At 43.4% G+C, this 27,991-nt stretch overlaps 1 protein-coding gene across 3 annotated transcripts in view; it reads right to left on the bottom strand.

Moving 5' to 3' along the window:
- Alpk2 (alpha kinase 2) overlaps window positions 1-27,991 on the bottom strand; it is a 124,106-nt gene that overhangs the window by 56,731 nt on the left and 39,384 nt on the right. The window lies entirely within an intron of this gene.

Genomic DNA, 27,991 nt, shown 5'->3' with positions numbered 1-27,991 from the left:
CTTAGCATCCTGAGCTGTGTTAGAAGAGAAAGTTCTAGAGCTGAAATGGCGGTGTGTGTGTGTGTGTGTGTGTGTGTGTGTCTAATTATGACCTCTTTATACCATTAGCGACTATATAGTTCCCCTAAAGCTGCCGTAACACATGAACACCGTGGTAACTCTAATCACCATACATTTATTGTCTCTGTTCTGGAAACCAATCTAGAACCTCATGGTCCCAGGGTTGTGCTCCCTCTGCAGGTACTAAGTAAAGCTTCTCCTTGCCTCCTCTGGCCTCAATAGCTCCCACAATCTGCTAGCTCCCCCACTTGTAGATGCAGTGCTCCAAACCCCACCCCTGTCTTCACATAGCACCCTTCTTTCTGTTCCCTCCTTTCTTGGAAGGATACAGTTTTGGAACTAGTGAACACTCTAACCCGGCATCACCTCATCTTGACTAATAATAACTGCAGAGATCTTATCGTTTAAATAAGTTCCCCCTTTTAAGATTCTAGGTAAACATATACTTGGAGCAGATACTTCAACCCCCTACCATCTATTCAGAGCCAGCCAGCCCAACCAAATCCTACCTCACATCCATTTATCCATCCCCACCCTGCAGGGAAGCTTTGTCACTGCATTGGGCGATGCGAACTTGAGAAGGAAAAAGTCTAGAATGATATTCTAGCAGCTTCTCTCCTCTAGAGGTGAGGCCTGGGCCTACAGACACCAAAGACTGCCTTGAAAGTGGAATCTGCCAGAACCTGCCCCTCGTCACCATCCTTCTTACTAGCATAGCCTTCCAGAGCCTGTGGTCAGCACGAGACACTCCTGAGGCCACGCGTGTCCATGCTAACATTTCCCGGCTGCTGAGATAGACAGAGAGTCCTCTGATTTCAACCCCAAAGTAGGAATTTAAGAGATGAAGAGCTATGTGGTTTCTTATGATGGTTATTTTCCTGTTCAACCCCATGTGTTGAATGGTAAATGTGAAAGCACTTGTTTTTAAACCATCACTTTAAAAAAAAAAAAAGCCCCACAGCTCAAGACAGTATCAAAATACCTGTGCTGACTCAGAAAGATAAATTTTCAAACATCAGCAGAAAGGGGAACTTACAGAATTTGCAATTTTACCTCCTACCCCAACCCTTACCCCTTTCCCCAGCTCGACAGATGTGGTGGCAGCAGTCAATTGGAGGGGGGTGGGAACATGGCTTTTCATGTTTCTGTCTTGACTCTTTAGCTAGATTGAGAGTTCAAGCCAACCAATAGGGGTAAGCCCTGTGTTTGTTTAGACCTTCAAAGATGAATCAGACTCAGCCTGTCTCCATCCTGACTGAGGAAGCACTTGACTGTACTACAGAGTAACTGCTTCACTGAGATGGAAATGACACACCATGGGCAGAAGTCATCCTAGTTCTGGGAAAACAAAAGGGGCGAGTGTGTGGGAGGAGATGCAGAATGGGTCAATCTCCTGATTGTGCGGCTCCATTTAACAATCTTTTCATTTCACAAATACGCATAGAAACCCCTGTGTGCTCCGGGCATTGTCCGAGTGTATCAGCTACTTTTCCTGTTGCTGTGACAAAATACTCAACAAAAGTGGCTTAAGGAAAGAAGGGTTTGTTCTGGCCCACAGTTTGGGGGTGCAGTCCATCATGGTGGGGAAGTCATGCAGGAGGTTGAAGCAGCAGGTCATATTGCACCCAGCATCAGGAAGAAGGCAGCAGCAAACGCTTGCACTTGGCTACCCTCCTCTTTTTCACGTTCACAAGACCCAGTCTAGGGGATGACATCACCCTCTTTTAGGGTGGCATGTCTGCCTCATCCTAACCAAGAGAATCCTTCCCAGGCATGCTCAGAAGCTAACCTAACAAAAGGACACCTCCCAGGTGTGCCCGGAGGCTTGTCTCCTGGGTGATTTTAGAGCCTGTCAAGTTGACTGCCAATAGTAAGCATCTTTTCTGGAGAAAGAATGTCACCAGGAAAATTTATGTTCTTGGAACTTACATTCTGTCTAGGGATGCGGTTGAGGCTTAGGCTCAGCAGTCGTTCTCTGACAAGTGGAGAAGAATGATCGAAATGAAAGCTATTACAATGGCCCAGATAAGATAAAGCCTAAGTACAGCTGGTAGCTGAAGAGATGGAGAGGGAGCTGCATTGCAGTCCCCAAAAGATGTGTTCAAATTCTAACCCCTAGAGCCCATGAACATGACCTAATTTGGAAATGCAGTTTTTCAGATGTCATCAAGTGAAGATAAGTTCGCACTGGAGTGGACTAGTCCCTAATCCAATGGCTGGTGTCATAAGAAGAAAGAAATCTGAGCCCAGACAGGTTTACAGGAGGAAGAAGGCCATGTTAGTAAGGGTGGAAGCAGATATGCAGGGATGCAGCTAGGAGCCACAGAACACCAAGGACCGCCAGCAACCTAAAGAAGCTGGGAAGGAGGCCTGCAGTGGCTTTTCCTAAAGAGCACCCCGCGCTGCTTCCTGTCCTGCTCTGCCAGCAGTGGGCATCACGAGCTGCCGCAGCAGGACATGCCTGTGTCCTCAAAATCTCTCTTTCTTCTCCATGTCCCACCCCTAGCAGTACAACTAACTGGTTCTAATCCTATTGAGTAGCCAGTAAGTGTCTGTTGGATGAGCAAAGGGTAAAGAGGAAGAACACTTTGTCTGGAGACTTGAAAGGAGAGAGAAATCACTATCCTGGGAGGAAGGAGGGGAGAGAGCACTACCCTAAGAGGAAGGAAGAGAGAGAACACTATCCTGGGAGGAAGGAGGAGAGAGAGCACTATCCTGGGAGGAGAGAAATCAGTGACCTGACAACAAAGGAGAAAATAAAGACCAGGGATGCTTCTGCTCCCAGCTTCCCAGACCTTGCTGTGTGACACAGCAAAGGCCCTCTGAGGACATGGTTGCACGGTGCCTTGAAACATGGGGCATCATGGAGCAGCATCGAAAGCGCAGCAGTCAGAAGACCTGGAGACAAGTGGGTCAGGACAACAGTCACCTCCCATCAGCGACCTCAGCATCCCCACAGCTCACAGACAGTGCTTAGGCACCTTGCCATGTTCTGGGGGTGTCAGGATGGACAACAAACTCTGGTGACTTTCTGTGGAATCTGCAAAGGGTGTGGCTCGAACGGTCCTTCAACATGCTTACACCTGAGTTTCCCTCAAGGTTTTTTTTTCCAATGACTTCTGTGTGGTTTGCTGTAAAGGTGCCTAAATTTCCTTTGTTAATTATTTAACTGTACCTAGAAGAACAAGGTAGGACTCTACAGTTGTGTACATGTGTGAGGTCAATGAAGATGATGGGGAGAGTGGCTTCTTTGGGTGCTGTGTGGTGGTGTCCAGAGGCATGTGGACAGAGTTGATAGTGTCTTACTCTTGTTCAACAGTTGACTGGATTTCTTCCCACTCCTTAGCTCAGCAAGGTCCTACCAGTTTCTATTCCAACCTTCCTAATATTATTATTTCTATGCACGTCATATTCCATCTTGACTGGTCCTTCCCTTCCCCTAAGCCACTTAATACTCTAACGTGGGCATTCTTTACAGATGCAGCTAATTCCATGGGAAGTTTATCTGTTCAGTAAACAGTGTCTGTGGCCAAGCCCCTTCTTATAAACTCTTCTTAGCAATTAGGTCCACGTAGTGTGTGGATCTGGAAGAATGGACCACCACTGTTTTAGAGAGTGTGGTTCAAACTCAAGATTTTAGGATCACAGCAGCCAGCTTAAATTAAGGGGATAGCACTGATATTTGAGTCACATCTGGGTACTCACAATGCCCACATGCAAACAATTCTTTCTTCCTTTTGGCTTGTAGAAACAGAGTTTCTCTGTGTAGCTTTGGAGCCTATCCTGGTACTCGCTCTGTAGACCAGGCTGCCCTCAAACTCACAGAGATCCGCCTGCCTCTACCTCTCAAGTGCTGGGATTAAAGGCGTGCACCACCAACGCCCAACCAACATTTTCATATCCCGTATGGTTTTCCATTCCTTATTAATATGTAGTATCACAAAAGATGAGCAAGTGGTGTGTATTTTGGACCCGTGGCAAGCTGAGAGGAGGACATTGTCACACTTGGCCTCAAACAAAGCTCTTTGCCATTGTTACCTGAACATTTAACTAAAAGGCATCTTACTCTCTGCAATTCCTCTCCAACAAGGCAGTATCATCATTTGTTACCTGATGGGGAATTGCAGACGGCCTTGTTTTGCACATTCCCGAACATGTGAGGTTCGTGGCCAGCGAGACCTCTTTCATCACCCCTGCCCTCCGTGCTGGCCATGGGAATGGATCCAGACACTGGATACAGTTCTAACTGTGAGTATTATAGGCTTGGGCTTTTGTGTGCTTTGTTACTATTTTTTGAAACTAGTCAAATTTACTCAAATGAGTAATATACACTTTTAGGGGTTGAAGCTGAAACACTCTCAACAGACTTACGTTTTGAAAGTGTGTTCCTCAGTAGATGACAATATTTTGGAGGCCTGTGGGCCCTAGATGGTGGAAACATCACTAGGTACAGGCCTTTGAGAGTTTAGCCCGACCCCTGATTCTGGCCTCTCTCTACTTCCTGATTCATAAATCTCCCCTGTGTTTTTCCTCCTCCATGACTTTTTCCCTGCCTTCTCCATCATGGACTGAAATCTTATTCAACCATAAACCAAAACAAGCTGCTCCTCCCTTGCATGGATTCTGTCAGCTATGTCATCACAGCAATGCAAAAGCAAATAGCACTCACAGCACACCCCAATCCAGTATGTGCACACTATAGTGCTATACAGTGAAAGGGTACCAAGTGTCAAATACAAACCCCCCTACGCCTGCCACCCAGATTGTCTCCTTCGTGACAGAGGACAAAATTCATTCATGAGTTTTAGTTCCAAAGCGAATCAAGGATCAGACATAAATGGAACTGGGGATGCTATTGAAGTCAGAGGGAGACGAGGAAGGAGTCTGCCCAAAGCAGGAGCCACAGCCCAGAGCCTGGATAAGAACAGGGTTTATCTCATGGAGCAGTTAAGATAATGAAATGAGCTAACCCGAGCTCAGGGCTTAGCAGAGTCCCCGGGACATATTGCCACTCATTCATTGCTCGTCAGCTCTGATTAGTGACTGGGCAATTGCGTGTGATGGGGGAAGCTGGGGGCTGGGGGAGGAAGGACAGGCTAAATACTTTCTGGGGAAAGCCCTAAGCCCTTGTTACTCAAGCCACAGTCACTGGAAATCCCTGGGAGTTTGCTAGAAACACACCCCGGGCCTCCTCAGACCTGCTGAGGCAGAAGCTGCATGGCGACAAGCCCCTGGAGAGAAAGGGCAGTCTCCTGCATGATGCCCAGAAACTGCAGATCCCTGTCCCTGGTGAGGGAGGGAGGGGCGCCGTGCTGCAATTCTTCACCTCTGCAAAACAACAGCTGGGCAGTGGTGGCACACGCCTTTAATCCCAGTACTCTGGGGCAAGGCAGGCGGATCTCTGAGTTTGAGGCCAGCCTGGTTTACAGGGTGAGTTCCAGGACAGTCAGAGCTGAACAGGGAAACCCTGTCTCAAAAAACAAACAAACAAAATTTAAAAGCAAAACAACAACAACAAAACACTTTCTATCATTTGGCATGTTAAAAAAAAAACTCAGGACAAAAGTTATCCCCAACCCTCTCCTCCACATGACACCCCAAGGCCAATAACCTGTGACCTCAAAGTAGACAGGAATGTGTCCTCCTTTGTCCTGTAGCTTGCCGGTAACCTGATAGACAGCCCTAGGGCAGGGTGGCATGTTGTTTTTGTAAATGATATAGGAGACAGAGAGGAGCCTGTCCAACAAGCTGCAGGGCTGCCAGGATGCCAACTGGAACACCTAAGCCTTGGCATCAAGGGCTGCCTTAGCCCATGCTGGTCATTACAAATAAGATCTGCAAGAGTCAAGGGATAAGAGACCAAAGGCACCTCAGTGACAAGTGCTGCCGTTTGACATTTGCACAAAACCAGTAGGTCATGGCGAGGCATGCATAGGAAGTGGTCCTTTCCTTTAGAACAGAAGCACAAATCATAATGTGGCTCTGCGGTATTTACACACTTGCTAAACCCACAGGATTCACGGCATCCAGGGTGAGCCCCGAGGAGAACCGTGAACCCTGGATGACTGTGATGTGTGGCTTCACTGGCCAGGAGGATGGGGAGCCTGTGCCTAGGGAGAAGGTGGGGAGGAAGCAAGAGCTTCTGGGGAACATTTTGTACTTTCTACAGTTTTGCTTTAAACGAAAGCTATCTCTGAAGATAAGGTCTACTCGTTTAAAAAGAGGGGGAGGAGATCAGCTGCAGAAGAGAAAATAAAGCTGAGGCTGGGGACCTGAAGTACTAGATCATTCTTAAAAATCACAATAACATCTGAGCATGCTGGCAACATGCCTTTGATCATGCCACTCAGGAGACAGACAGGCAGGTAGCTCTCTGTGAGTTCAAGGCCAGCTTGGTCTAAATTAGTGGTTCTCAATCTTACTAATGCTGTGATGATTCCCAAACATAAAAATTATTTTTGTTGATAATTCAAAACTGTAATTTTGCTACTGTTATACATTGTAATGAAAATATCCATTTTCCCAATGGTCTTAGGCAACCCCTGTGAAAGGGTTATTCAACCCCAAAGAGTCGCTACCCACAGGCTGAGAACCACTAGTCCAATTAGTAGCCAGAGCTACAGAGAACGTGTCTCAAAAACAGAAACAAAAATGAACAAACAAATCATGAAGCTGGGCTGTGTGATCCGGCAGCCTCTGGCCAGACATAGTTAGCAAGCATTTGAAATGTGCCTACAGGACAAAGGAACTGAACTGAAAATTTATTCAAATTTAATTAATGTATATGTAAATTTAAAGCACTGGCATGTGTGAGTCTGCTTAGAAAATTTTTAAATAGGCTTGTCACATTTTAGATATATAAATGTATACTTTCAACTGGTCATTGAAACAAATCATGTGTTTTTTCAACTGAATAGCTAGCATCTGATTAAAGCAGGCTACGGGTATAAAATAAAATGCTACACTCTGAAGACTCGTTAACACTTTTTATATGGATTACATATTAAGATAATATGATTAGATTGAATTCAAAAATATTATTAAAGTTAATTTCACTGTGTCTTTGTCATTTTCAAAAATGCCTTCAAAATATATAAAGTTGCATTTGTACTACTCTCAATTACATTCTTAATGGGAATATTTTTTAAAAGGTATACTTGAAAATAAGAATAATAGTTTCTCAAATGCTATAATCCAAGACATTTGCCCATGAGGACTGAAAACATGTCTAGCCTAAAACTAGTGTGTGAATGCTCACCCAGAATTAGTCACTGAGGAGAGGTCATTCAGATGCCCATGTCCTGATGGCTAAGACAGATGCGTCAAATTCATGGACACCCTTACTCAGCTATAAAAAGAAATACAGTAGACATTTTCACATGGATTGACCCTTGCAAATACTGAATCTAGTGAAGGAAGCCACTCACAAGGGCACACAATGCATGATTCCATTTATATGAGGTGTCAGATAAGAAAATCTGCAGAGACAGGAAATAAATTAGAGTTTTCCTAGAACAGAGCCTAACTTCTAATTCTAACCCATACCTATCAGGAAGGTATCCTCTGGAGATTAATGAAGATGTTCTGGGATTACATAGTATTCATGGCTATGCAAGTTGTGAATGTACTTACCAAAGTTTACATATGTGGCTTGCACCCATTTTTACCTGATTTAAAAATGTAAAAAAAAAAAAACCAGAAACTTCGGTTTTCATTTCTATTTGTCCCTGATAAGGGTGACAGAATTGATCCAGAGTTCAACAACTCAAGGTGATTTTTCACTCCTTTAACCCTGGGAGACATGTGACAGACAATTGTCTGCAGACAATTTTGACAGTTTCTGGGATGCCCAGGCATGCTACCCAACAACTTCCAGTGTACAGGCCAGCCACCCAGTGACCTTTTCTACCCAGAGTGTCAGTAAAGAGGAGGTTGGTAACTATAAGGACAGTTGCCCAGAAGTCACCTGCCCCAATCACCACTCCCAGAAGTCACCTGTCCCAATCACCACTCCCAGAAGTCACCTGCCCCAATCACCACTCCCAGAAGTCACCTGCCCCAATCACTGCTGCTTCTTTTTTACCTCTCCACACATCTTTCTGTTTCCCAGGAGTTGGAGTTTGGACATGGCCTTCTATGAAGCTTTTCTCCTGGCCCACTGTTCCTCAGAACAGTGGCTCTGGGCCTATAAGGGCTGTCTAAGTAGTGCTCTGGAAACTACCACCTGTCTTGGAGCTATTGGTTGTGGAAGTGTTGGCCATGGCCTTACTTTCTGAGATTTCTCAAGTCTCAAAAATCAAGTTATTCATATCCAAGGTAGACTTGTTTTCTTTTCCATGCAAGGTTTTCTAAGTTCAGAACAACAGGTCCTCTGGTGCCTGAAAGAAAAGCCAAAGAAGGATGCCAGGCCTTGCTTTTGATAACGTTGCTTTCAGAACACCTGCTCTGTCTGTACTAGTTTCTGGTGGGTGCTTTAAACCACAGAGTTAGTGGTTTAAACATACAGGAATTTAAAGTACCTGAAAAGTCAGTACACAAATTCCTCAAAACTCAGATAGAGTGACCTCCCCAACTTCAGAAAAACAAAAACTCATGGGTGTGTTGGTACCTACCTATAATTCCAGCAATTGAGAGCCAGAAGCAGGGGAACCAAGAATTCAAGGTCATCCCACGCTATATCTACATGAGATCCTGTCTCAAAGACAGAGAAAAAGCAGGTACATCAATTTATTATCTTAGAAGTCTAGAGGCCAGAAACCCATCATGAGTGGACTAAAATCTGGGTGCCAGCAAGGCTATATTCTTTCTAGAGGAAACAATCTCTTTTTCCAGCCTCTAGGGAGAGCTGGTGATCACCAACACATGGCACCTTCCTTACCTTCAGGATTAACAAAACAGCATCTCCAAATCTCTCTCTGACTCTCTCTTATTTTCTGTTCTTGTTTATAAAGACCCTAGTGATGACACAGAACCAAATAGTTCAAAATAATCTAATCCCAAACTCAACAACCTCAATTCCACTACTCTGTCTAGTGCAGTGGCATGGTCACAGCTTGTGAGGACTGGAGAATGGATCCCTTGGAGGCATTAGTCTGCTGCCACACCGTTAAAGGGGCCTGGGCAAGCTGCAGCTTTCATTTCATGTGCAAAAGAAACAGAGAGATTTTGTTTTTCTAATTTACTCTGTGGTGGTTTGGATGTGAATGCCTCTCATGGGTTCATGTATTTGAATACTTGGTCACCAGGAAGTGGAACTGTGTGTATGTGTGTGTGTGTGTGTGTGTGTGTGTGCGCGCGCGCGTGCGCGCGTGTACACGTGCGCCTATGTATCAAGGTGTACCTCTCAACTACTTCTCCAGCACCGTGCCTGCCTACAAGTTGCCATGCTCCCTGCCATGATGATAATGGGCTAAACCTCTGAAAGAAGCAAACCCCCAATTAAATGCTTTCTTTGATAAGAGTTGTCTTGGTCATGGTGTCTCTTCACAGCAATTGAATGGAACAGAGACTAAGACAACTCAATCTGAGTTTTGAGGAATTTACATACTGACTCTTCAGGTCCTAATTCTCAGTGGCTCCGTGGTCACTAAGTGGTTTATAAACTATGATTCCAATACTTATACCTCTTTCTAATTTAAAATAAATGAATATGAGTCTGATGATTATTTTTGGTGGTGGTTATTTACAAAGGTTGTGAAGCTTTTTGCCACATCACACAATATTTCCTGCTATCCTCTCACTGACATGTACTAGTTGTGCCCAATAAAGCCTGCTTTTACCCACAAGGAATTTACAATCTAGCTGGGACATAAACCAGGATGCTGTCAATCCCATAGTGGGGAAATTTAGTGCAAAGGTTCTAAAGTTAATAAAATAAACAGGGATGAGTCTATAAATCACAGCTGTAGGTCATATGGGAGATTAGAATCTTAAAAGGGTTATGAAATAAGGAACACTGAACATTAGGCATTCATGAGTGGGTCAACATCCTTCAAGGTCAATCCTTTGAAGGGAATGCTCTCATGGGATGGAGTTCAGTTGACAGAGTACTCACCCAATACACATGGATCTGTGGGTTCCAAAGCATATGGGATAGTAGCAGTACATAGCTGTAATTGTAGCACTCAGGACGTAGAGACAGGAGGATCAGGAGTTTAAGTTCATCCTCAGTTCCATAGTGAGTCTAAGGCAATCCTATACTCCATGAAATCTCATTACAAAGAAAGGGAGATGCCCACAGTCTTCTAGGATATGGGAGATTCAGTTCTCATGAGAGGCTTTAGGAAGTCATCTTAATTAAAATCCCTCCCAAGCAAAAGCAGACTCTGATGTACAAAATTAGATGCAGTTTGTCTGGGAGTTGACTTCAGAAAACATAGGGCAGCAGAAGTATGAGACAAGAAAACAAAAATACAGCTGGTAACAGTGCATGAATGAGTGTGCCACTGTGGAGGGCAGAAGGCACTGTGGACACTCCCTTGGAATTATGACCTAGGAATGGAGGATTAAGATATTATCTAATGATTTCTATCCATCTTTGGTAAAGAATTTTCTAGACGTCCAAATGTATTGGTGAGTGTGACCAAGCAACCTCCAGACCACAAGGAAGGCTCTCAGGCAGTAGAAACCTATTGGATGCTAGAAATGCCTGGTGAATTAAGGAACTGTGGGACAGGCACTATCCTCAGCATCAGGAATAATTAAGTTACTTTCTAAAAGGTCAAGTCAATAGTATCTTTTACTTGAATGTTGCTGGTCCCATTCAATCATTCTGATGGTTTGGGTGGGAATGTCCCCCATAGACTATTGTGTTTGAATGCTTGGCCCTTAGGTAGTGGCACTATTAGGAGGTGTGGCCTTGTTGGAGGAAATGTGTTACTGTGGAAGCTGGCTTTGAGGTCTGATATGCCCAAGCTAAGCCTACTGTGGCAGTCTCCTTCTACTGCCTGCAGATCAAGATGTAGAACTCTCAGCAACTTCTCCAGCACCATGTCTGCCTACATGTTGCCATGCTTCCCGCCATGACAAAAATAGACTAAACCTCAAAAACGCTGACTACAATTTATGCTGGAGAGGATGTGGAGAGAGGGGAAGACTCCTCCACTGCTGGTGGGAGTGCCAACTCGTACACCCACTTTGGAAATCAGTATGGAGATTCCTCAGGAAAATGGGAATCAATCTACCACAAGACCCAGGAATTCCACTCTTAGGCATATATCCAAAAGATGCAAATACAACAAGGATGTCTATTCCACTGTTTGTAGCAGCATTATTTGTAATAGCCAGAACCTGGAAGCAACCTAGATGCCTCTGAACTGAAGAGTGGATAGAGAAAAATGTGGTACATTTACCCAGTCACAAAAAGACAAACATGGTATGTACTCACTCATATATGGATTTTAAATATGGATCAGGAGAGTGCCAGTCTGCAATTCCACTGACAGAGAGTCTGGGAAACAGGAAAGAACCTAAGAGAGATATGCATGGTACCCCAGAGAAGAGGGAAGAAGCAAGATCTCCTGAACAGATTGGGAACATGGCGAGAGGTGGGGGGAGAGTGGGAGCTGGGAAGAAGAGAGGGGGAGAAGAGGAGGAGAGGTTGAGTGGGGGTGGAATAGGGAGATAACAGGATGAGAAATACCATAATAGAGGGAGTCATAGGTTTGAAGAGAGATCTGGCACCAGTGAGACCTCTAGTGATCTACAAAGGATGACACCAACTGGCAAGCTAAGCAATAGTGGAGAGACTACCTTAAAGGCCCATTCCTGGTAATGAACTTGACGTCTACCTTATATGCCATCCTAGAACCTTCATCCAGTGACTGATGGAAGCAGAGGCAAACACCCACAGCTAAACACCAAACTGAATCCATGGAACCGAGTTACAGAGAGAGAGGAGCGATGAGCAAAGAATGGGCTGGAGAAACCAGCAGACAAAGCTGATCTGAACAAGGGGGAGTTCTTGGACCCCAGACCAACAGCTGAGAGGCCAGCATGGGAATGATCCAGACCCCCTGAGTGTGAGAGTCAGTGAAGAGGCCTGGGAAACCTATGGGGCCCTGGGCAGTAGATCACTGTTTATTCTTGGCATACAAATGAACTTTGTGTGTCAATAACACAAAGAGGGATGCTCTCTCAGCCTGGACTCTTAGGGGAGTGCCTGGACCCAGCCCTGAGAGAAATGACAGACTCTGGATATCCCCTATGTAAAAAGAAGTGGTAGGAGGCTAGGAGGGGGGTTGGGAGTGCGGGAGAAGGGGAGGGAGAGGGAACTGGGATTGACATGTGAAGCAAGCTATTTAAAATTAAAGTAATAATAATAATAAAGAATATGGTGGTCAAATACATTCAAACTACAATGGTTAATATGCATTTATAAATGAGTACATACCATGTTGGTCTTTCTGGGTCTGGGTTACCTCACTCAAGATTATCTTTTTTAGTTCCATCCATTTGCCAGAAATTTTCATGATGTCATTGTTTTTTAACACGGAGTAACATTCTATTGTGTAAATGAAGATGGGTTATTTAATGTTATATTACAGTTTATATTGTGATACTAAAATGAGATCAACTGAAATGAAAAGATATGGTTAAATAATGCTGTTTTTATGTGTCGGGGGTCAGTTGTGATGGTTATTTTTGACAACATGGAGAAACTAGAGATAGTCTGGAAGAAGGAACCCCAGGCAAAGAATTTTAGTTGTCATACTTGTTAGAAGGAATGACTGTGAACATTTAATTAAACTTGACATGGGAGGACCCATCCCACTGTGGGCTGTCACCCTTGGACAGGAGGTTCTGGGTTGTACAAAAAAACAAGGTAAACAGGCCAGGGGAACAAATCAGTAAGCAGATTTCATGTCTGCTTCTTGCCACTGTCGAAGCTTGAATTCCTGACTTGGCTTACTCAGTGATGGATCAGAAATGGAAACAAAATAAATTAGTTACTCCCCCCCCAAATAGACTAAACCTCTGAAACTGTAAGCCAGCCCCAATTAAATGCTTTCCTTCATAAGAGTTGTTGAGGTCATGTCTCTTCACAGCAATAAAACTCTAACTAAGAAGACGGTACCAGGAGCTGGGGTATTGTAAGAGACCTGACCATGCTTCTGTTTGGAAGAATATGGACCTTTAGACTTTAGATTAGGAAAGCAGTTGAATGTTTTAACTGGGACTTAATGAGACATACTAGTAGAAGAATAGAAGACAGCGGTGCTGAGTGTGACTTGAACCAGAGGGCCTAGCTTAAGAGGTTTCAGAGGAATAGAGTTTTGATATGTGGCCTAGAGATTGTGCTTGTGATATTTTGGCTAAGAATGTGGCTGCTTTTGCCCTTGTCTGAAAAGTCTGCCTGAGGCTAAAGTGAAGAGTTTTGGGTTAATTCCATTGGCAGAGGAACTAGGCAGAGCCTAGTATTGACTCTGTCCTGTGGTTATTAGGGTTCACTCTTAAGAAGATCTACAATGAAAAGGACCAAGCTGAGCAAGGAAAAATACAAAATGTACAGTTCAAGGAGAAAAGGGGTACCAGGAAGTGGAATGGAGTTAAGTCCTGTGTTCAAGAAAGAAAAGAAAAGCTGGGCATAGTAGCACAACTCAACCCTTTAATCCTGGTACTTGTGAAGCAGAATTGAGGGTGTTTCTGAGTTCAAGGACAGCCTGGTCTAATTAGTGAACTGCAGGCCAGCCAGAGCTACACAGGGAGATATTGTCTCAAAAAAATGGAGTTTTAAAAAATAATCAGTTTTCAATGATACCAGTAATAAATGAATACCATCTCCTTAAAATATTAAAACATTATTAATAGTTTCTATCACTGGATTCTTGACTCCTTCCCAAGTGTTAATCACATCTGTCACTTGTGTGTGTCCTTGAGGCAAACCAAACATAGTTAGCAATCTGGGACTCCTAGCTACACTGAGCCCTACACACTGGCTCCAAAAGATGGACTCCTCTCCTAACCATCCCGTAGTAATACCTTTTTGGTAACCAAGCACAGATAGAAACATATCCTGAAACTAAGGAAAATGGTCTGATCCAGTCTGAACTGGTTTTAAGTAGATAGACAGTAAGGCAAACTGTCCTCTGAGTGGACTTTTAACCATCTTATGCCCAAGCGTGATTGGGTGTGTGTAGGATCAAAACCAGATACGTTATGTGAAAAACATGCACTATAAACAAAGGCTTGTGTAGCACAAGACTCACTCAAAACAGGAAATCACCCAAGCCTCACCCCTCAGTAACATCCTCTCCTCCGCTTGGACCCATGAAAGAGCACCCCAAACTGTAACCCAGCAGTCTTCAGTAAAGCACTGTGCTTTCATTTTGCTCTCCAGTAAAATCTCTTCCTTGGTGGTTACTTGTATCAGACCCTGCTTTTGTTTCCTGTGAATTTTGTTACCTTCTTTCCCCTCTCCCCACTCCTGTACAATCTCACCCTCTACCCTCATGTTCTACTTTCTAGTTTGATGTTTTAGATACCCAAACATACACACATATTAATACATGTTAATACAAATCTAGACTCTGTCTATAAAAGAAATTGTGGCAGTTAGTTTCTCTGAGTCTGGTTTACCTTGCTTAAAGGTTTCCAGTTCCACCCACTTTCCTACAGGTATCATGATTTTGTTTTAGTTTTTTGGGGGGGTTGTTTTGTTTTTTGTTTTTTTTTAAGAACTTGATTTCCATAGCGACTATAGCAGTTTATATTTCTACCAGAAGTGTATAGGGGTTTCTTGCTCCTCCCCCTTTCCCAGCATTTGTTATCAATTTAATATAAATATTCTATGACAGATTGGCTTTGGGATATAAACTGTGGTGTGTATTACTTTGCAATACACTTGTGTTAAATAGTGATGTGGCCATTGTTTGAACAGGCTGTGTAGTCTGTCTAGACATTTCTGTCAAGATGGCCTTTCAGGCATCTCCAACTTGCGGTACACACATGCAGCTACATGAGGCTGAAGACAGTCATGAATGTGACCACACACTAAATCATAAACTTACTTTAAAGAGTATGAAGCTTTGTGATAGATTATTTATTTTGTAACTGGATCACAGGTTTTGATCATGAACTTTGTACATGATGGCATCATGTCACAATATCAAAAGTTTGGACACGCATAACAAATTTCATAGCACCGCATATGTTACAGACTCTGTGGGTGATTATGAACGCTTTCTTTAAAGAGTAGATATTGGGCCTGGCAGGGGTGGTGCACATCTTTAATCCCAGCACTTGGGAGGCAGAGGCAGGTAAATGTCTGTGAGTTCAAGGCCAGCTTGGTCTACAGAGTGAGTTCTAGGACAGCCTCCAAAGCTACACAGATAAACCCTGTCTTGACAAAAGAAGGAGGAGAAGGAGGAGAAGGAGGAGAAGGAGGAGAAGGAGGAGAAGGAGGAGGAGGAGGAGGAGAGGGCAACAGTCCTCTTACCCTTAAAAAAAAAAGGACAAACTACACACCTGTTGGTGACATATGCACATCCCTGTAATCTCAACTTGATTGTATCTTTGTCTGTGTGTGTGTGTGTGTGCTTGCAAGCGTGTGCACACATGCACGCGTGTGCACACATGCATGCACATGTGTGTGCAGAAGCCAAAAGAGGATGTCAGATCTCCTAGAGCCAGAATTGTAAGTCACCCAATATGGGTGCTAGGAACTGAATTCCTGTCCTCTGGAAGAACAGTAAAAGCTCTTAACTAATGAGTCATCTCTCTAGCCCCTGAATTTTTAATTTATTTTATGTGATGGGTAAAAGGTAGCATCTTTTTAAAGTACGTGTGTTCTCAGTTGCCAGGAACCACAGTATCTTCTCCAGATTACATATCATCAATTTCTTCTATAAACTACATGTTTATTTATCTTCTTAAGGTTTTTTATTGTTTGGTGTCTTATAAGTTGGAGGATTTTGGGCTTTTTTAGGGGCACAGGGGTTGAATTTTTGCTTTTAAAAAATACTGTAGATTGATCCCAAGACCTGCACATACTAGACAAGAGCTCTACCACTGAGCAATAGCCCAACCTTCTTTATAGTTTGTACAGTTGTGAGGCAGGGTGTCATTAAGTCATGCAGGCTGGCCTTGAATACTCTGTAGCCCAGGCTGTCTTTGAATTCCAATTCTGCTACCTTGGCCTCCAAGAGTACTTGGATTATAGGTGTAGACCACCACACCCAGCTACAATTTGTATTTTTATATGTTTTGCAAATTGATATTTTAAATTTTGCATTTTACTATATATTTGTTTTTTGAGACAGGGTTTCTCTATGTAGCCTTGCGTACACACTATAGAACTCCACTCTATAGACCAGACTGGCCTCAAACACTCAGAAATTCACCTATTTCTGCCTCCAGAGTACTGGGATTAAAGGTTTGTTCCACCATGGCTGACAACAAATTGATCGTTATTACAGTTACTTTCCAAATGTCTTTCAATGGTGACTTTCCTTTATTTATAACTGTTGTATTTATAGCCAAATTGTGATATGTTCAAAATTATCAATTTTATATCATTTAAAAATTCTTTGTTAGCCGGGCGGTGGTGGTGCACGCCTTTAATCCCAGCACTCGGGAGGCAGAGGCAGGCGAATCTCTGTGAGTTCGAGGCCAGGCTGGACCGACAGCCTCCAAAACAATACAGAGAAACCCTGTCTTGTAAAAACCAAAAAAAATTTCTTTGTTTACAAAAATATTTTAATTCTCTTAAGGTCATAAGAATAGTTCCTAATGTTTTCCCCATTAGTTTATAGGTTATTTTTTAAATGTTTAACCAAGAAACCCATTAGAAACTCTCTGAGGTCCACTGGGTGGTATTGATATTTTCCTTTACGATGCCTAATTGTCGGCTTTGAATATGTTGATATTTCCTAAAAATCTGAAAGGCTGTTTTTACTGTAAACCCATTTTCAATGTGATATTTGAACCTCTCTATTCTCTATTCATATCGACTCATCGATTTATGTTTTGGTGTCTAGTAGCTACACTGTTTTGATGAACATAGCTTTATCACTTATCTCAGTCTGTGACTGGTTATTTAATGTCCTTTTCCCCATCTTGTTTCAGAGATGCAAGCCCATCTTCAGTCATAGAAACACACCAAATAAACCAATAAAGCTTGCTTCTGGCATCTAGCTCCAGTCAAAGGCAGTGGTGAGGAGTGAAATACAGGGACCCTGAAAGTCCAATGACACCCTCTCTCTTAGCATGCAACCAAAGACACTGTTGAGGGAAGAGTTGCGGAGACCCTCAAAACCCAATAACCCTTCTCTTACCAGCTTCCTTGCTGCCAGTCAAATCCCTGTTGCTGTACTCCTCAAAATAAAAGTCAGCTGCTAATCACACACCTGTTCTGGATTAGTTACAGTAAATCAGGGTCTGTGTCTATTTCAGTTGCACAGACAAGTGAAGAACACGCCTTGTTTAAAGCTAGGAAGGGGAGAGAAGTTGCAGTTCTGAGGGGCTCTTGTTCCTCGGAGGGTGGAGGGTTAAGTTTTATAAGGCCCACTCTTCCCATGGTTTCCACACCGGGCACATTTTTACAGAAATATCCCAGATTTCAGTGGTCACTCTGGCTTTGCGTAACTAAGCACATGGCTTCTAAACTGAAGTGCCCTCAAGCGTCACTTGGGGAACTTACTAAAAACGCAGGTCTCGGGTAGGACTCAGATGCCTGCATCCCAGAGTAAAGGACACAGGCCTTCACTTTTCAAAACTGCCCCATAGACTCAAAGCAAACTTGAAATTTACTTGCCTTAGGCCCCTGGAGAGGTCACTTTGCCAAAGTTTTGGAATGTTTCTGTAATGAGTTGGTACCGGGGAATATCAAATAAAGAGCATTGGTGCTCTGAGGTATGTCTACAGTAACATAATGTCAGCTGGTTCCCATGCAATATCCTGCTAGGCAGGAGGAGTAGCTGGAATAAATTACAGAATCTCAGGCAAGAAGTGGAGAAGCCTTTTTACTAGTTATTCGCTCTGATAGTTGGCCTTGTCGAGAAATTTGTTCCAGGGTCTGGATTGTAGGCAGCTGGCGTAGTATCTAAGAGAATGTGTGTGGCCCCATAGGGCCCACCTCACAGCAGCTAAGATCAGAGATCCATTCCCAATTCCACAGTCTCTCTACTTTCTGCTTGCTCTGACTAAAAGGTGGCTAGTGTTTTCATTCCACGTCATAGTATCATTAATGCTATCACAGCTAGCCAACCAGTTATCTCAGATTTTAAACCGATCTATTTCCCAAATGACCCACAGGAATTTGTTTCCCTGTCCTCGTGTGTAGAGTGTGAAGTTATGCTGAGTGTGAGGTACAGCCCAGGAAGTCAGAAACAGTTTAGCCCCAGACTTGTCTAACCTTTCCACATTGAGATACAGCATTGTTATCTACAAGGCTCATACACAAGAACTGCACAGCTGAACTTAAAAAAAAAATCACACACACACACACAAATCTCATAACATTTTAAGTAAGTTTACAATTTGGGGCCCCATTTTTAGCTATCCCATGAACCATAGACTGAACATACTTATGTTGCACCTTTCCCCCATGGGGGTTTGCTGACCAGCTTGTGACTAGGAGCTTGTAGCAAAACACCTCTTGTCCCCTCCTCCCAGTAAGGCCTGCATGCAAGTTCCTGTTTTCTGACAATCCTTATTGTCTAAATGCTAATTCCTGTTATCGGCCTACCCTTTGATGGACGGCCCTGGGAAGGTAGGCTTCTGACCTTGGTGGCTTTCCGTAGTGCCTGGGCGGTATTTAAAGCTCCACTCTTGTTAAAATAAATGCCATTCTCTTTGCAAGAATGAGCAGCTGTCTTTGTCTTCATTTACATCCTAAGCCCTTTGCTCAAATCGTTGTGAAGTGTTGTAGCCCCATAACCAAGAAAAGCTCGCCACAACTTATGTGAACAATCCCATGACCGCCATTAGAAAAGTAGCACTAAATCATCTAATTCTTTGTTCCATGGCTAAAATTTTTGGAAGCCTTGAGGTGAGTATATCTATCCTTCAGGTCTCCATACCTCTGCTGAGCATGGCTGAACTTGGAGCCCACAGGATGGCCCTTGTGTCTCACTCCACGTGAGCTTCAAGATTCTCTTTCCAGATTGTGTCTTAAGCTAGCTGAGCTTCCATATGGGCAGCCATGCCCAAACCTCACCATAGGACTAGTGTGCTAGCATCAGGATCTCTGGGGTATTACCTGGATCTCTGTATGCAAAAGCACTACACACAGTTTTGAAGCATGGCACGGCTCCTGCACCGTGGAGGTTAAAGATCAGGTGAGAGCTGTAAAAACTCAGTGTCAAAGCCTCGCTGCAGACCTGATGACTGGACTCTCTGGCGGTAGATAGAACACAGGAGGCAACTCCCAGGAGAGTGCACGGTTATTGGGGAAAATGCCTTTAGATACTGACTCACACATTCATTCACTTCCATTGCCATGCTGGGGATGGAAGTCAGCGCCTCCAGCATGCTAGGCAAGCATTCTGCCACTGGGCTTCATCCCAGCCCCCCTTTTAATCTAGGAAAGATGTGCTCTGCCCATCAGGGCTCCTGGAAGCTCGGGGCCCACAGGAACCTCCAAGAGGATGGGGTTTAAAGGCAAATCCGGTTCAGCAACACAGCCATGGGGCTTGAAAGCTGGAACTTCTAACCAGATGACCCACAGACCACACAGAAAGATATGAGGCTGCAAGCGCTAATTTGTTTGGCTGTTTATACTGAGAACAGTGACTAAAGGGAGCCTGAACAGGATCTTGCCCATCCAGGATGGTTAATGGTGTTTGGAAGACGTGATATAGCTAGCTTTGTGATTAAAAACAAAACAAACATTTGTGTTCCTCTCTGCCTCTGCCTTGGAGTGGTGTTGACAAGAGGCTCAACTGCCACGCGCTGAGAAAGATGAGCCAGGGCAGCCTCTGCCCTTCCTGTCATTGTCACCAAAGAGCTGGCTTATCAGTCCTCTGGAGCCACTGTTTAACAGTTACTTGTCATTCATAATGTGAAACCTGTATTGCATGAAGGTTTAGGGAGTCTGCTTTCATTTCTCCTACTCCACTGCTAGAATTGGAATTATTTGCTAGAGAATCAGAATGCGCCCTGCCTGTTACAGGTCAGTCAACATAGATTTCAAACTTTGATGTGCCCATTCTTTGTACTGCCTCCCAAGCACATGTGCTGAACTCAGATGAACACCATGTTTCATTCATACTTCCAGGAGTTCAAATCTACTTAGCCCAGGAGACAAACTGCTACATTATAATACAACTGGAGACCGGTGGATGAAGTTGGCAGCTGACAACTTTAGGAGACAGTTCATTACTTAATAGGAACTACACTATGTTCAAGGTCTTTGTGCCTCTATCACAGTGGTTCTCAACCTTTCTAATGCTTTGACTCTTTAAGACAGTTCCTCATGTTGTGGTGACCTCCAACCATAAAAGTACTTTTGTTACTACTTCATAACTGTAATTATGCTACTGTTGTGAATAGTAATGTAAATATCCGTGTTTTCTGATAGTCTTAGCAACTGTTTCGGAAGCTCTTGTCCTGCCAGGTCCCACAGCTCCATTGTCCCAAATAAACACACAGACACTATATTAATTATTAAACTGTTGGCCAATGACTAGGGCTTCTTATTGGCTAGCTCTCAACTACTAATCTATGTATTTCTACATGGTCTTGGCTTACTAGAGAATGCCTGGTTAATCCTATCCTCTAAGTCTTCACATGGTGTCTCTTTCTGGTTCTTCTCCACCTACCTTTGCCAGAATTCTCCTTGTTTCCTAGCCCCACCTAACTTCCTGCCTCTATTTGCCAAAAAGTGTTTTATTCATCAACCAATAAGAGAAACATACATACAGAAAGACATCCTCCATCAGGTGACCCCTGTGAAAGGGTCATTTAACACACACACACACACACACACACACACACACACACACACACACACACAGGGGTGGTGACCCAAAGGTTGAAAATCGCTGCTCCATCACCATTTTCTTTGGTTTTGGTTTGGAGGTTTCATTAGGACTTTCTGAGACAGGGTTTTGATATATTTGGGCCATCCTTGACTTTACTGCCTAGCTAGCCCAGGCTGACTTGAAACTTTCCATCCTCCCAGCTCGGCCCACTGTGGGCAATGCCATTCCTTGGGCAAGGGGTGCTGACTCCCGTAAGAGTGGGGAAATGGAGAAGAGTACAAGACAGCAAGTGAGCTGGGCACATTCGTTTGCTCTTGCCTGTGGATATGATGTGACTAACTGCTCTAAGTCTGACTTCCCTGTGACCTGGAATTTTGTGTGAAACAAACCCTTTCTCTCCCAAGTTGCTTTTTGTCAAGGTATTTTATACAGCAACAAGAATGTAGCCAGAGCACCCAGCACTGGTCCCAGAGAAGTAAGAACTTAACAAATGTTTTATTCATGAAAACAAAACAATAGAAATCCACCCAAATGTTCTTCATGCAGTAAGTCATTAAGCGAACTCAAGGATTCACAAACCTCACATGAAACTACTTAGCAAGTAGTCTTGAAGGAATCCCTGGGAGCGATGCTAAAGGGGAAAATTCTTGGGAGATCACATACTTTCTAATTCAATTTCTATAGGATTTTAGGATTGGAAACCAGATTGGCAGTCATTGGGGAATAGAGAAGGAGAGGGCAGGAGGGATGTGGGTACAGTGAGTAGCTAAAGGAGACACAAGAGGTCTTCTTGATGGAGCTATTCTGAGTCATTTCTTATCTGCATATACAGTTGTCTAAAAAAAAACTCTCAGTAAGTAACATTGTAGCTAGCCTTCAAGAAGTCTTTAGTAACACATGAGCTACAAATGGGGATGTAGTTCAGTGGTAGAGTACTTGCTTAATGTATGCAAACCATGAGATTCAATCCTTAGCATTGCCAAAATCCAATAAAAGCAAAAGAGGAGATAAATAATGAAGCAAAAGTAGCCATATCATTACTTATTAATTGTGCTAGGCACTTTACATGTAATCTTGAATCCTTCAACCGCTTTTGTTGTTGTTTGTTTTTTATTGTTTGTTTGTTTGTTTGTTTGTTTGAGACAGAGTGTCAAACCTGTGATCTTGGCTGGCCTGGAACTTGCTAGGGATATGCTAACTTATAGAAATACGCAAATACATTTTTGAAAAGTTGTCTTTATTTTTTATTATTTTATGTGTATGTCTGAGTACTCACACACATATATACATATACAGAATTATTAATTGCTACTTCTGTAATAAATGATAAAGGCTCAAAGCAATATATATGTATATATACATGCATACATACATGCATACATACATACATACATACATACATACATACATACTCGTGTATATCTGGAGCCAGAAAAGGGTGCTGAGTTACAGGAGGCTGTAAACCACCTGATGTGAGTCCTGGGACTGGAACCTGGTTCCCCTAGAAGAGCAGCAAGTGCTGTCAACTGCTGAGCCATCTCTCTAGACCCCTTACGGCACTTTGGAAGTGATATTACCACTATTTGTTTTGCAGGCGAGAAAACAGAAGCCAAGAGAGTTCAATATTATTTTCCTCCATGTTAGGAAGTAGTAGGACAGGGAACAAATCCAGGGCTCACGCCCACACTCTGTTCATGGGAGACATTCTGGGACCTCTGGTGAATGTCTACAACTGTGTAGACTTCAGGGTCTTTTCTGTTACGCCATGTACAAGGCTGTGATTTTGAAGTCTGTGGCACAAGAGCATAATGAGCAAAATGTCTTATTCCTCTTTCAGAAATTCACAGATCATCTGTTGTTATCGAACTCACCATGCAGCTCCTTATAAGTTGGAACCTTCCTCCTTCCTAGCTCAAGCAAGCACTTAGTGGCCTGACTTTTCTGAAGTGTAACATTGTTCTTCCTATGCTCCGGGGGCCATTATTGGATTTGGTATCTGAACAAGCACGGTGATACCACGGCACCCAGGTAGCCAAGACAGCTCCGAAGACTAACCAGGTGAATATGTATGGAGTGTGGATTCACTGGACAGAGAGATGGTTCACACACTACATGGGGCAAAACTTGATGATACGAGATTTTATTACACTGCTCAAAACGCCTTATAATTTAACACTTATGGTATCTTTCTGAAACCACAAAAAGCAGAAAGGCAGTTAAGCGGTGGGGAGATACTGTATAAAGAATGGCAAGGGTGTTGTGACTTTCTCTGGAAGGAGAATTCAAAGTTAGAGATGGAGGAAACAAGCAACTTAGAGAGGACAGCCTTACTGAGCAACCAAGAATGACAACTGTTATGATGTTCTCAGAGGCAGCGAACTCGTGGGGTTGATTTCCTGGCAGAACTGAGTCAGTTGCTCTTGTCAAGACACAAAAGGTGCCAGGCAGTGGTGGCACACACCTTTAATACCAGCACTGGGGAGGCAGAGGCAGGTGGATCTCTGTGAGTTCAAGACCAGCATGGTCTACAGAGTGAGTTCCAGGACAGCTAGGGCTACACAGAGAAACCCTGTCTTGAAAAATAATAATAATAAAAAGACACAGGGGGTGGTTAAGGCAGTATAGTTAATTTTAACCTAAGGAATGAAATCTTAGTTGAATACCTGATACTGCAAGATAGAAAGTATCTCCCATGATTTTTTCAGAGTTAATAGATATTTTGATTTTATACTTGTCAATAACGAGACCACCACTTTGCATTAATATGCATTACTAGGTGGCAAAATTATTTTTAGGGCTCTTCCTGAAAAAAATGTTGTCTATTCTGCCCTAACCCCAAGCTAAACATATTTAAGGGTTTGTGTGTACATGGTGGGAAATATGCTTGCCCATGTGTGGAGGCCACAGGCTGACATTGTCTTCCTCAGCCACTCTCTACCTTGATATTTCTAAGATTTCATGATTTTTTAAATTCTGTGCATGTGTGTGAGGGGTGTGGGGTATGTGTGTGAGTGCAGTTTCCTGCAGAGGCCAAAGGCCTAGAGTCCTCTGGAGCTGTGAGCCACCTTGAACTCAGAGCCTCTGCAAGAGCGGCATAAGCTCTTGACTACAGACCTATCTTTCCAGCTCTATAGTTTGTTTTTTGAGAAAGTATCTGGTTGAACCTAGAGCTTCCCGCTTCAGCTGTCCTAGCTGGCCGTCAAGCCCCAAGGACCTTTCTGTCTCTACCTCCCCAGTGCTAGGCATCCCCAGCCTTTACAGGTGCTGGGGATCAAATCCCAGTCCTCATGCTTGTTCAACAAGCACTTTACTGACTGTGCCATCTCCATGGTCCCCAATGAATTTTTTTTTAATGAAACTCAAGTCAGTAAGACCAAAGATTATAACACAATACAGTCCAAAGATATACTGATTTGATATGCTGATGCTGAAAAATTAGAGTAGGGAAATATGAAAAGTTTTGGTTTTCATATTTATTCCTATCTATATAAGAAGAAAATTTATATGTATAGTAAAAAGACTGACATTCCTGAGATACGATGACCTCCACCTGAGCGGAGGTGCTTCGGCAGCATTGGTTGGTCTATGTGGTATGATGGCGGTATGCCCGGCACAAAACGCACAGAGCCAGTGCTGCAGTGACATCCCACAATGCAAACAGGCCACTACAGTCAGAAACACCCCTGAACCAGGGTGTATACACTATGATTATATTGTGTATATATTACACATGTAATTATATTAATGTGCATAATGTAACTAATGTACTTGATTTTGAATTAACTTTTGGTTGGTGCATGTTCAGAAACCTTTTGCCGTGGCTAAACTTTTCCTGACCCTCCACATTCATTATGGGGTCACGCCCCACAGCTTATGCCTCTAGGCTTCAGAATAAACCAACCCATTCCCAGGGCCAGAAGAGCCGATGGAAGGGCATCCTGCCTGTGGAAGGTTGACAGCAGTATCTCACATGTGGAGATAACGAAAGAATGTGAAGTGATCAATAGTCATCAGCGTCCTGCCTAACCAGGTAGTCAATCCCCTACTGTGTGGCTACTTACTCACCTGATGACTGCATGCCTGTTATGCGGCGGCCACGACCCTAACCCTTGATATGACATACACCAAATTCTGCTCCACCACGCAGCTGGCTCACTATGATTAGTGCTAATTCCTCATCAGCAAGATCTTCAACCCCCGGACCTGAGACTACACACCCATAATGTACATTCGTAGTGTCAGGATTTCAAAAGGAAACGCAAATCTCTCTGGGTTGAAGTGAAGCAGACATGGCACTTGGGAATTCAAAGCGTGGGTGAGCTTAAGGTGGGGAGAGAAACTTAAGATGGGCAGAGTTGCAGGCCTTGGATCAAGAACATGAGCTAAAAAACAAGACGGAGAGTAGGCAGTGTGATCCTTGATGGGGATTCAAGTTAGCCTGGGGTACCCTTCTCTATTTTCCACTCCAAAACTGGAAGGAGCCTTGGAATCTTCCATAAATGTAGAGGAACTGGGGGCTTTCCAATCCTAGCCTGGGTCAGGAACTATTTCTAGACAATGCCTAACAAGATGGTGTTACATTGTGAAAGAGACGGGAGACCACAGAAAGTAAAGACACCTGAGTGTCGTGAGTCAGGCAGGAAATATTCTGCAAGAGGCCCTTACAGAATAACACAGGCAATTAGAGACATGGAATGTTCCTCGGAATGCTAAACCTGATGTACAAATGAAGATAAAATGTTAAAAGAAGCTGCCAGTCACTTCCTACAAAAAGACAGCTCTAGGTAAGTGGATCAAACTAGACTCAAGGGTGGGAAAACTTATTAATATGTATCCTAAAGCAGGATTTTAAGCCATTCAAAAAATCCTTAGGTGCCCAAGCCTCAAAATTCAGAGAATAAATATTTAAAATGTCTTTGGACTCAGCAACAGAAAAAAGTCATGTTTTCCTGCACCATATTATATAAGGTTTCATATAATTCCCAGTAACTCCCATATTTCTGTGCCAAATTTGTAATAATAATTAGCCATTTACTATCTGTTGGCCATGGTTTTGCAGTGTGTAAGAAATAAAGACATCTCCTGTAAGTAAATAGGAACTTTTCACATGTCTAAAAGAATCTGCATTTTTACATATACCAACCAATGCCAGAGGGAAAAATCTTCTGGCTTTAATTTCAAGAGAGGAAATGTCACTGGCACAAACATCCCACGTTTGCTCAAGGCTGTGCAGAACTGCTCTTTCATGCCCAAACTCCATTTGGGTTCCTAGTTGTGGCTGGGGTGCAAGGTCAGCTCTGCTACTGACTCCTGCAAGGGGAGGCACAGGCCCACTCCCTGCAGAAAATGCAAACTCCTCAGCCAGTTTTCTGTATAGGCAAGTTCAGGGTCTTCATTAATCACCAATCACACTACAAAACAGCAGTCAAGGCAGGGTGGATAGAGACTCACAAAGGACTCTGGCAGACGGCCCACGGCAGTCTCTGCCCTAAAGACTGCATTTTAGTTGACTGCACTTTCAGTAAGCCAGTGAGCTTGCTGGCCACAGGTGCGCTCATCTCCAATTCGGGTTAGGGCACACACTGAGGAAAGCGGGGTCCCTTCCTTCCTCACCACAGTTAACAGGTCTAGACCCTGCTTCTCACAGGGATGTGTCTAAAGCTGACATTGTCAACCGCCTCCCTCCCACTTACTCCACGTGAGCCCCCTTGTCTTCCCCCATCCTCTAACAGGGAAGTCATCTCTAAGGAAACATGTTCTCACTGCACAAACAGCTGTAGAAAGTTGCTTAGCTGGGAAAGATAGGGTGCTGATGACTAGAAAGGGACATTGTGTGTTAATGACATGAAAAGGTTAACACAGACACTTCAAACTAACAGTTACTCAAGCCTCCTCTGCGCACCGCTCATGTGCATAGGCCTGTGGCCGTGGTGTGTGAGCTTCTCCATGGTATGGCTAAGGAACACAATGGACAACGCTGGCTTGCCTGCAGGAGGAGAAAAGCGGGTTCCATCTGGCTAATTTCACCAGCAGAACAGAGCAACTGGCTCATCTAGAGCTCAGGTCTGGACATTTGTACTTTGGCTATTTTATGACAGGACCTCTAGAAAACCAGAGCACTGGTTTTTGTTATTTCTTCACAATGGGCTCAGTTACTTTGCACTAGGGACTATTCCTTTGGAGTTATCTATAAAAATAATACCAGATTCCTAATATAGATTCCCAGGTAGTAAGAAATATCAGTGTCTCTTCAAGTTTGGGATTAACAAGATGTATTGTAAGATGGTAATAATAGTAGTAATTATGATAGCTAGATAATAGATAGATGGATGGATAGAGATAGATAGATAGATAGATGGATGGATACAAACATATATACAGACATTTCTAAAGATATTTGTTTCCAAAAGTCAAATCTTGACTGTAGTATACCATCAGTCCAAAACCTGTTATAAAACTAAATAATTAAAAACACAAGTATATGAGACGTAATATTCTCTATGCATTAACTATTCCTATAATTCTGTCTCTTTCAAGTCAGAACTAAAAAATCATACCCAACTCATTATTACGGGACAATACATTCTCTTCTTGGCATTTTCTTGGCCTCTTTTATACTTTGTGGCCTGAGGAAAGCAAAACAAGGCAAACACCCAATCAAAAGCATTGTACTGCACAACAAGATGAACTCTGCCTGCTTTCTCCAGCACGGCAAGCAGATCCCATAAGTTTTTCGCTCCCACCGAAAGCCTGCCACTTTCATTACGCCTTGTGACTAAAGCCAAAGTCGACCATTTTCAAAGTGTGGGGGAGATATGACCAGAAAGAATGGGCTCCCCTCCCTTTCAAGGCTACAGCATGAGCATTTACTTGAGGAACTTTCAGAATAGCGAGCACTGCTAGTAAAACACATGCAGTAGGCAAAATATCAGGTTTCTTTTTCCAGCTGTCCAGAACCCCATTAGTGCCCTTACTCTATCACTCTTTTGCTATAATTAGGATGGCTCAGG

The sequence above is a fragment of the Mesocricetus auratus genome, unplaced genomic scaffold (assembly GCF_017639785.1).
Source record: "Mesocricetus auratus isolate SY011 unplaced genomic scaffold, BCM_Maur_2.0 Super-Scaffold_6730, whole genome shotgun sequence".
Taxonomy (NCBI): domain Eukaryota; kingdom Metazoa; phylum Chordata; class Mammalia; order Rodentia; family Cricetidae; genus Mesocricetus; species Mesocricetus auratus.
Note: the sequence above shows the minus strand (reverse complement) of the source record. Positions and strands in the feature narration are given on the sequence as shown.